The sequence below is a fragment of the Parus major genome, chromosome 10, assembly GCF_001522545.3.
Source record: "Parus major isolate Abel chromosome 10, Parus_major1.1, whole genome shotgun sequence".
Taxonomy (NCBI): Eukaryota; Metazoa; Chordata; class Aves; order Passeriformes; family Paridae; genus Parus; species Parus major.
In genome coordinates this window covers 14,393,711-14,404,748 of record NC_031779.1, presented here as the reverse complement: position 1 = coordinate 14,404,748, position 11,038 = coordinate 14,393,711, and positions in this window count along the sequence as shown.

The window sequence follows — 11,038 nt, the reverse complement described above, 5'->3', positions numbered from 1 at the left end:
TTGCATCTTGTCTGAAAGATGCAAGGTCAGAGGGGTTTTCCTAGTCTGCATCAGGAAGAGGATTGTAGATGGTGTTATGGGAAAGGGTAATTCCATTTGTTTGCAGCACCAGAGATGCTGGGAATTTGCTTTCCAGTACATCCCACCAGTCATTTTCACCAAGTGGGGAGATGCAGGGGACCAGAGCAGGGTAAAGATGCATAAGGATCACATGAAGATTAAAGGAATCAGATGCAGCCTTGTGCTCTACAACTGGATGCCAGTTACTTGTCTTCTACTCCTGAACACTCCCAATTCTCTTCCCAGCAAACACATTTCCACTGGATGCAGTGCCCTGAAAGCCATGTCTGGAGGTTCAAGCAGCTCAGAGGACCCCAGAATTTGCACAACTCACCCCCAGCCAGGCCCACCACAGGCCACAGCAGAGGGGTTAAAAGGCTCCACATATGGCTCTCATTGCTCTTCCTTTTATCCTGGTCATGCCCAGCAGGCAGACAGCTGCAGGAGGTGGGGAGAAGGAAGAGGGTTGGGAGAGGGTTAAACCTGAGGGAGGCAGGGAACAGCCTGGCCACGGGTTTTTAGCTCAGCCAGCAAGAAACTCACCCTCCTGCCTCGGGGGCTATTAGGGGACTATGGTGACTTTCATCTCCAGGTCAGTAGTTCAAATCTGGTCCAAGTCAGGGACAGTAAAGGTATTATGTGAAATTAATTGCTGCTCTCAAGTCCAATTCCTAGTACATGTGTGTCCACTTCAGTAAAACTTGCACCAGCTAAAGGCCACTTGGGCAGAGAAGTGAGGGGAGGGGAAGCTCCTGCCTCATTCCCAGATGGAAACCCCCCTTTGGTGAAGGTCAGGGTGATCAAAACAATGCTTGTCCTGCTGTCTCCACTTCCAGAGCTGTTGTTCTCACACCACATGTGCTTTTGCAGAGGAATAACCTCAAGATTTCTCAGATTCACATACATCAAGTCAATAATTCAGAGTCATGAGCATGCCTATCATGATGCAGGAATCTCTCTTTTCCAAGGAAAAATGTCTTGAGATAACAGGATGGAGTTAGACATGGAGATTCATAGGGCATGTACAGACTTTTTGCTCCAATTTCTCACAGCCATTAGCACAACAGTCATGAGCACAGGACTGAGAACCCATCACTGCTCTGAAGCATGGCCAGGCAGCACTGCTGTGCTCCCAGTGAGAACCAGTGAACTCCTTCAAAGAAAGCAAATAAAAACTTCTGAGGGAAAGCCACTCATTAAGATGTTTGAAACAGAAAGTGAAATATCAAAATACTTGAAAAAACATCACATTCGTGGAAAAATGACTCAGTTGTTTTGAGAGAGCAGGAAATCATTGGACACAAATTAAAACAAATTGTCCACATTGGCAAGCCAACAGTTCACAGCAATTGTGTTCTAGATGGTTCCTCCATAGCAGCACTTGGGACTAGGGGAAAGCACACCAAAACCTGCCTCAGCTGTTTCTGGAGCATCTTATAGGTTACCAGAAACAGCTGCACATATAAAAGGACATTTTTGTTTTCTTCCTGGACAGTGTTCTCCCAGCCAATGGCTAGCAATGACTTGAAGCACTCCTAGCATTTGTTTTCCACCTTTAAACTGGACAAGTCACACCTCTGCCCATCTCCCACAGCGGGGCAGGGCTGCTCTCCAGTCCCTAGGCCAGACTCACCCCCAACTAATGCTCACCCTCGACACACACCAGCTCCCTCATGCTATCCAGAAGCATTACCATGTTTAATTCCTCTGTCAAAAATGACAGCAGATGGTCTCAGCTGGGAAATGCTGCTTGTCCCTGGAGTTACAGCCGTACCTCTCCTGACTGAGAGCCTCTCCCAATTAGGAGCAAATCTGCCTCCTGTCAGGCAGCAGTTCATTCTGCCCCTACAGCCCACCCCATACTGGCTCCCATTTAAAAATAAAAGATTGCCTCTTCTGAGCTGCTTATTGCTGCCTGCACTGACAATAATTCTGTGGAAATTGGTCGTTGCCACCGCTGATGGCCATTAGCATGCTGACCTGCTTTGACTTCACCATCAGCTTTGAATATCAAATCAGTGATTAACGACTCCCAGTAATGACCCTGCCAGGAGCATCCCTGTGTTTCTCCAAGAAGGTACCCTCTGAACTAGATCATTACAGGAGCTTATCATTTGTCAGCAATTTAAAAGCTGATAAGTCAGCAGCATGCACTTGGGGATGAGGCTGTGCTGCTTTCCTTGATGTCTGTTGTGCTTTTCCTTTTTCACCAGCAGAGACAGATAAAATTCATATGGTTATGTCCAGCATTGTTTGCTTAACAGGACCTGAGAGAATAAAATGAGGAGAATCACTCCTTGCTTGCCCCCTTCTGACCTCTTTCTGAAAGCCTCTAATACTGATCATCTAAGGCTGCAATTCAAAAAAGCCACAAAGTCCAAAATTTGTTGTACAGCTATAGCTCAAAGACACAATAAAAAAAAAGTGTTGTGCGCTATTTCAACAAAAATGCATTTTTCCAGCTCCAAAAATATTGGCCAGCTGATTCTGACAGCTGAGGTGTCTATGTTATGTTAAATAATATCCAACTCCCTACATGTCTTCTTCCTTAGCATACAAGGGTAAAACCAGAGCAGGTCCTGCATGTGGCAAAGATGAGGCAGATCAGGTGCATCAGTGCAATGCACAAAGCCAGTACTAACAAGTTCAAAACACAGCCTCAGAGACAGGGTGCTGGGCAAACCACACCTTTGGTCTGCCCAGGTACCTTGGCTGATCATAGGAAAACAAAGCTTTCACAAAGCCTGGGCCAGAAAACCCTATCCAAAGGTTTTTAAACATCCAGTCATCCCTTTGATACTCTTACAGGGCTTTCTAAAGAGCTCCCTGGAGCTGCATCAAGCCCAAGCACTACAAAGAGCAGGTGAGCCATGCTTGGAAGCTGCCTTCACATCTGCAAGTGCTTTATGGGCCTAGAGAGGAAGAAAGAGGAAGAGGGGATCCTCTAATGAGGTTATTACCAGTGTCTGGCACTGCAGCAAGGCTGTACAATGCCTGCTGCACTCCTTCCTCTTACAGGAAAGGAAAAGCCTTTGTGAGAAGGATTTAAAGGGCTCTGACTGAGACACCAAAGGTACCACCTCTCACCAGAGTCAGGGCCATGGAACAGTGTGGCAGGCAAAGGAAAAGTTTCAGGTATTCTCAGCAAACCAGCAGCAAAATAAACAGCAAAGAGTCTTCAGCACCAGACATGCTTGTGTGTTTACAGTCCAAATTCAGCTGGCTAATTAGGAGTAGGGCTAATTTAGGCCTGTTGGACTGCATTTGGTGCAGAGCCTCTCCATGCCTCAGTTTCCTTCTTATTTACAAGGGGTTAACTCTGACTCCAAGACAACCAGAAGTTCCTATTTCCTCCTATTCCCATCTATTCAAACGGTAATAACCAGGTCCCAGGAGGAAGGAAACCATCAGGCAAAAGCCATCACTCACAGCAGCGTTGCCAGCAGGCCCAGAGACGCAGAGCACAAAGCTGCTCTCCCTGACCCCTTCTCCCCACACAGCACTGCCACAGAGTCTGACACAGAGCTACCCCAAGCTCAGAGGCACCCTCATCCCAGCACAGGGATGAGCCATATCCTCCTGCAGGCCCCCAGAGACACCACCTTCCATCACAGCAGCCCCTGCAATCCCTGCAGGCAGCTCTGCATCTCGCAGCTGCGGCCTAGCAAGGGGGGAGCCACAGCCACGGATCCATCTCCTCACAGCCTGAGCCTCCACACACTCCTCTCCAGCCTCGCTCCTTGGGAAAGAACCAGAGCAGACCAAGAGAGATGCAGCTCTGGTTTTTCCTTACAAGTAGTTGAACAACCAGACACCCATCAGGAAGCCCTGCCAAGGCTCCCTTCTCTTTCCTGCTTTTGGGAAACCTTCTGGGTATTTTGCTCGTTTCATTGCAACCTCAACCCACAACACATCTCTCTCGGTTCTGTTTTTCAGTTCTTCCACTTGCCTCATAGCACATTTCCAAAGCATGACCAAAAAAAAAAAACCCAAAACAAACAACACAGAGGAAACAATAACAGAAAAAAAAGAAATCAATAAGCAAAGCCTTCCCCCTTTCCAACAACAGCTATTTCCTTTTCCAGCCTCCCTTTAGTAAGTTCGGTGAAGAGCTAGCTTCCTCCAAGGCTCCCATCAGAGTTTCTTATCAATTAGGATAATTGGCACCCAGCTGAGCCTATCTCCCAGCTGGGACCCATTAACACTCAATCAAGACAACCCCAGGCCCAGTTCTCCTCCCCGTTACAGCTCTCCTCTCTACCAGCGCACAGGTCTCTGCACAAAATCCTCTGGAGGCAGCGGGGCTGCCCATCCATCCCGTCTGGAAAGGCAGGGATAATGGTAATGAGTGTAAGGAGCAGGCAGTGCTCTTGGGGAGCTCTGCTCCTAGCTGTTCTCCGGCACTGGGCCATGCAATTAGCCTTGCCCCCATGTCACAGACAGGACAGCACCAGCTTTTGGGGGAAAAGGTGGAGATCTGGGAACTGTGGGGTGCCCCAGGCAGAGCTGCCTTGCTCTTGGTGGCATCAGGTGGGGGATTAGTCCCTGGCACCCTCTGCTAAGCACTAGGTCCAGTATCTCATGATTGTCAAAACAGCAGCTCTAATTTTCATGGCCCTGAATACAACTAAGTCACCTTTCCAAGGGCTTTTTTCCTTCTATCTAATCACAAGGGTCAGAAAGCAAATAGCAGCTACCTGACAGGGAACAAAAGAGCTCCATAATCTTCTTTAACCTTGTGCTTTCTTTAAAGTCTGGATTTACTTTGCTTGGCTGTTTGGAGTGTCCTGGGACAATTTCAAGTGATTTTACGAGGCAGAGGGCTGGCCCAGTTAGTTTTCTGTGTCCTTTCCTCCACCATTTCCAAGAGTCCCCCAAGGCTGCAGCCCCTCTTAAACCTCATAGCCATGAAAACCAGAGAAACCAACCTTCTTCTCCACTATCCTTGGCATGAACCCTCTCCCCACTTGAAGCTGTCAGCATTGTGCTGAACCACCCCCAGCTACTTCCCTAAACACCTTTGAAATCTCCTTTCAAACCCACAGGCTCACAGGGTTTGATCTGCATCCACCTGTCTCTTCCAGAGCTGTGTCTTGCTCAGTTGTGCAGCCCTGAGCAAACCCAAGCTGCCAGGCAGCAGCACATGTTCCTCCCTTGCTCTCCTCTTTGATTTATTCCCGTGCCACACATCTCCAAACAGCACACCAAGGTCTGGTCTACTTTTAATATACACATGAAAATATCTATGTCGGCATTTCCATGTGTGTATAAAAGCAGGGGGACAGGGAAAGGGAAATTTGTCACATGACCTTGCAGCTCAGAGCCAGCCAGAAAGTGTTTCTTCTCCCTTCTTTCTGAAAATAACCGGCGCACATTTGACTTCAAAGTAATTAACAGTACAGACATTTTCCAGCCATATTTTTATCACTGTAGGAGGACCCAGCAGGACACTGGGTTAGTGAACTAGTTTTTCTCTCTGCTGCTCATGTTCTGGATGAATTGAAGCAGTACTTCCAGAAAAATTATCTGTTCCCAGGCGAAAATTGCTTTTCTTTGCCCCTTCCCTTCTCTGCTTTCCAGGAGCTTCAGGGAACTCACATCAGCATCAAGCAATAGTCCCATCTCCCTGCTGCTATCCAGCCCACAGGAGAGGGAGGAACTGGCATTGCTCTGAGAGATGGGCTCTCTGCCTCTGCCTGGTGTGTGGATACCATCTGTCTTGAATGTCTGAAGTAATTTACTTCCCATTTTTGAGGTGTTTGAGCTAATGATTCTAATTTATGTCCAGCATATTAGACTCCTAGGGATTCTTGTCGGGACTGACCTTCTGATCACTCTCCTATTTAAGCCTGATTGTATTCTGCTCGTGTTTTGAGATCAGCCACGTTATGCCTGAAGCCTTTAATGACTGTACTGCTGCTCTCATGAGCAATCTCCTAATTGACTGCCCTGCAGTCCCAGATGCCAGAGCCCATGGACAGCATCACCCCATGCCTGCTCAGTCACGCACAGCCCGCTGTGTCCACCATGCCTGGCATTCCTGGGGATGCTGTGAAGGTGATGTGGGTGTGCTCAGGGAGCTCCAGGCCTCCCCAGCACAAACAGCAGCAAATCCTGACATCAGTGAGATCATTCACAGGGCACAGAGTCTCCTCTGTAAGATCTCTCTCAGGAATTCTGCACCAAACTGTGGGTCTCAGAGTGCTAACTCAGCCGAGGAGAAATGCCTTGCACAACAAATCTGGGACCTCAACTGGGCTGTGTGGGCTCCATTATTTACCCCCCATACAGATAAAAACAAGAAAAGATGACTAAAGATATGGCCACACTGGCCTGGAAGTAGGAATCTCCTGAGGTTTATGGCCATCCTCAACACTCACTCTTTCAGCAATCTCAGGAAAGATATTTCACCATGCCCTCTCTGGTTTTCCTCCAGCTCATCTATCACACAAAAAATCGTGGCAGTTCAGATTGTCCCCAGTTCAGACTGTGAGCAGTGCACCCCACTTTGCTCCCTCCTGAGCTGCCCTACATCAGTGTGGGAGCCTGGATCTCCCCACATAGCACATCTGTGACTTAACCATTATTTATGGCAAGGCAAGAGCATTTTCTAAGAGCTGTGTCCCAAAACTGAGACAAATAGTCGTCCTATCCATCTTTAAAAAAACACAGGTTCTACATAAGGTGTGTAGAACAAGGGAGGAACAAGTCTACACTTTTGGATGGAAAGTAAAAAAATATTTATATTCTTCTCATTAGATTTTTTTTTATTTAAAAGAAAAATAAAAATAATAGCTTCACCTATTGCTGACCTGCAACGATTTTTAGGAAGAGTTTGGCCAAAGGGGCAGACAAAAGCACCTCGGCCAGTTCCTCCCAAGGAAAGGACCAGGTGAAAGGGCCATCCACCACCACTTCAAAGCAGAGCTGCCCCCTTTGTAGTGCCATGAATGAGACCCGTTTTGTCCTCCTAACAAGTGGGTCCCGTGTGGAAGAGGACACATTGATTCTCCGGGCTACTTTTAACGCTGCGGCAAAACCAATCAACTTGATGTCATCGACGGCTTTTGAGAGGCTGCCTAAGGATCTGCGGAGGGCGGAGGGAACAATACAACCTGGAAAGCCCTCCCTCCTTTCATCCTGCCCTGCACTTCCCCTCTCGCCTTGTTCCCCCTCTCCTCTTTATTAAGCCGCTTTTGTGGGGCTTTCACCCATTCTCTCCAATAGTGAAAAAGTCCAAGCGAGCGAATCTCCTCCTCCTCCTTTTTTTTCTTTTTTTTTCCTCCTCCCTTTTCTCTTATCCTTTTTCTCGGCAGTGTTTGCAGGGGATGGCGAGGCTTTCAGGGCGGCGGGGTCCCTGCCACGCCGCTTTGTTGGCATTGTGCGTCCCGAGGCTGTGCAGGTGCAGCCGGGTTTTGTCCTGCTGCTCAACACGGGATAATTAGCCCGAGGGAGGGGAATAGGCATTGCGGCGGTAGCATTCATTACACAGAGACTTTCAGGTTCCGCAGGAACCGGGATCTGCCCGCTCAGAGCAGCCCCGGATTCTTTCTGCTGCGAGACAAGGAGAGATTTTGGGAGCAGGATCACTCACCTCCTCTCCACTTGTGTTTGCCACAACCAGGGAAGACATCTCTGATGGGAAGAATAAATTGCCATCAGCTCTCCACAGCACTTCCACACCCCGGGAATGCTGAAATGACATATTGGCACAGGAAGCTGGGGAAAGACAAAGTCCTGTAGAAGAAACACAAATAATCTGCACGTAAAACACCACAGACAGCCCTGGCATTGTGGGTTAATGAGTGAGGGTCTGCCCTGACTTCAGCAGTTTTTCCTTGCAAGCTCTCATGAAAACAAATCTATAATGCACACCATATGCAGTTTACGTGGCATTCAGAGTGGATATTTATTTTGAAAGACAAGAGTCTTCACTTGGTTTCATTTGTCACTAAAAAGAGAAAGAAGAGGCATAAAATAAGCAAAAATGGAAAAACTTTGACTCAAACCCAGGATATTGATAGGAGGAATTCTACAAAGCCACAGATGTTTCATCCCCAGGTATTGCCATGTGCTTGCTCCGAGGTGTTTGGCACCAGCTCCCTTCAGAGCAGCACTTGAACACTCATCGAGAAAACCACACCGAAGATCTGAGCCCATGAGATGGGCACAAACCCCCGGGAGCTGCTGGAAAACAAAAGGGAAGTTGCTGGGAGCTGAGGACTATCCATTCCCTCTGGTCCTGCGACCTCGCTTTTCCAGAGGGTGAGCCTCTCCTTATCCACATCTCCCATTTGTAAGCCCAGCCAGGTCAGAGCAAATCCCGTGTTGATTTAGCAGCATTTTACATTTACTTTGGACTCATTTTGTGCTGGTGTGAATAACTGCATAAGTATCAGGGAATCAGGGGAGCAAAGATGTGCAAGTAAAGCAAAATAAACCATAAAAAAATCTGGAAGGGAACAGTTCCAAAAAGCCACTCAAATATTTTTGATCTGAAGAAATTAAGCATATGCATTAAGTCTGGGTCTAGGTGGCAGTTGCAGATATTTCTCCTACAGTTCAGGTCAAAATTAAAAATCTCATTTTTTATTTCCCTCATCAAGCAAAGGATGGTTCAGTAGAGTCTGTGTTTGTGGGAGTTTTCCACAAAGGGTTTCAGGCAACATAAAATGTTCCTGGCACCATTTTCAGCTGTGTGTCCCAGAGACACTTAACTCTGTGCTTAATTCAGGTTTAATAGGCTGCGATTATATTAAATAAATACCAGCTGAACTGATTATTTAATACGCAGTTATAGCTGTTTTAACAGCCATGCAATTGACTGTTACATCTCAATAAACGTATGTTTTTCATCGATCACCTAGTATTTTATTTCACATCCCATAATTTTCCTATATAACTCTTGGACTTTGAAGGCATCGCCGGGGGTTGCCCCAGCCCTCTGTGCTGGTCCCATTCACAGCAGGAACGTGCCCAAGAGCTGCTGCCTTTCCAGGGACTTATTGCAGGTTAGGTCAATCCTTTCCATCTCCTCCCTGCCTTTTCAGGTGATGTAAAATTCCTCTTTGCATCCCTCACCGCCTTGTCCAGCTGCTCCATGCTGGTAACACAGCTGCATCCCTCCACCCCTGCGCTGGCCTCCCTGCAGGAAGTCAGAGATCATTCTGCTCTCAACAGGCTGTAAAGAGTTTAAACCTTCAAGAGCCTCTAGAAACGTATAATCCGGATTTTATCCTTTAAAATTCATAGTTCCTCACCCACTGATGCTTCCCAACTGATACTTGTGCTCTCCCCTCGCTATCGCTTTGCCTGCAGCTCTTCCAAAGGCGTTTTCTCAGCTCAGCGGCATCTTCATCCCGGCGCTGTCAGGAGTTTGGAATGATCATAAGATACATAAATAAGGAATTGTTTCTAAAAGCTGCATCTCTTTGCAGCCCGGCGAGGGGAGCAGCAAGCTGTTAGAAAAGCACATTTGCTGAGGTCTGACAACTGCACCAGAGCACACACGGGTTGTCACAGAGCTGTTACCCCGAGCAATCCCTGCGCTTCTCCAAAGACAGCGTCAAAATAAAAATGATGTGTGTGCCTATTTAATTACCTGCTGGTGTTGCTATAAACAAAATGGGGTTTTTAAGGGGTACATTTTATGAAGGCTTTTAGCCGAGCATCCGCAGAAACTGCAGGCAAAGCCATTTCCATGTCTTATAGCAGTGGAATTTCCATGTTCCAACAGAAATTTCAGGGGGACACAGCAAATAGCAGGTTATTTGTCTGATTTGTGTGTGTCATTGTAAGGTCAGCGAGCCTGAAAATACAAATGTGATTCGAAAAGTGTCGGGGAAAAGAATAAAAAGATGCTTTGCACTATTTAGTGCTGCCTAGTCTTTGAGAATAAAAAAGACAAACCCCTCTACATTCCTGTCTGTCACAAGCTGCACTTTCCTATTCAGATCCCAGCCCACCAAAGCCAGTAGTTATAAATGCTCAAGAGCCAATAAACACTCCCCAGGATTTAGCCCTGGAGAAGCACATGATAAGGAATAGACAATTCTTTGTTATTACCATACGTAGCCTCCTCCTTAAAATGCCCTGACTCGATTTCTCAGGCCATAAATCAGCTTCTTTTGCTGATGTGCTAAAGCCCATCTACATACCATAAAAGCTTCTTTTTCCTCTCCACATTCAATATCCCTATGATGGCTTTAATCAAAAGCAAGAGCACGTGCACGAGAAGAGAAAATGCAGATCTTGCATTTCTGAGAAATAACTCCTTTTGCAACTTAATACTCCTCTGAGCAAGTGGAAAAGTCCCATCCTCACCCAGCCAGCATGATCTTTATTTGCTTTATATTTTCCTGACACAGTCACAGCTCTGCACCGTTCCATCATATGGTAGAGGTATTAATTCACTATTTCCTGCATTATACAATCCCCACTTCCTTTCCAGTTTTCTCACTATAATGACACTATAATAAAAAACAGAGGTAATAATGAAGTTGGAAAATAGTGTAATTTCTAGCTGGCTGGAATAGAGCATAGCTCTGGAAGCTGCCTTGCTACTAACTTATTACATGAGGGTTTTGAACAGTGTCTGAATGACTACCCGTGAACCGCCTCGAAAATCTGCCAGTGCAGAATTGCTGGATCTCCAGAGCAGCACACCAAGCACTGACTCACCAATGGACAGAGCCAGGTAGACCAAAGATTCAGCAGCTGGGGGCTGTGTTCAATATTAACAGCAGAATTCCCTCAAATGAGGTGGATTTTGAGGTTGAGTTACAGCTGCTGTGTGCTCCAACACAGTAAGGAGTCTGAGATGCAGGGATTGCCTCTGCTCCCAAATTCCTCCTGCTGCACCACTCGGGTACTGCCACATCCCTGGCACGAGCTTTGCTCCTCCTGATTGCACTGGAATAAACAGGATCTGAATCAGGACATTAAAATGAAGATTTTAATGAGCAATTTGGAGATAACA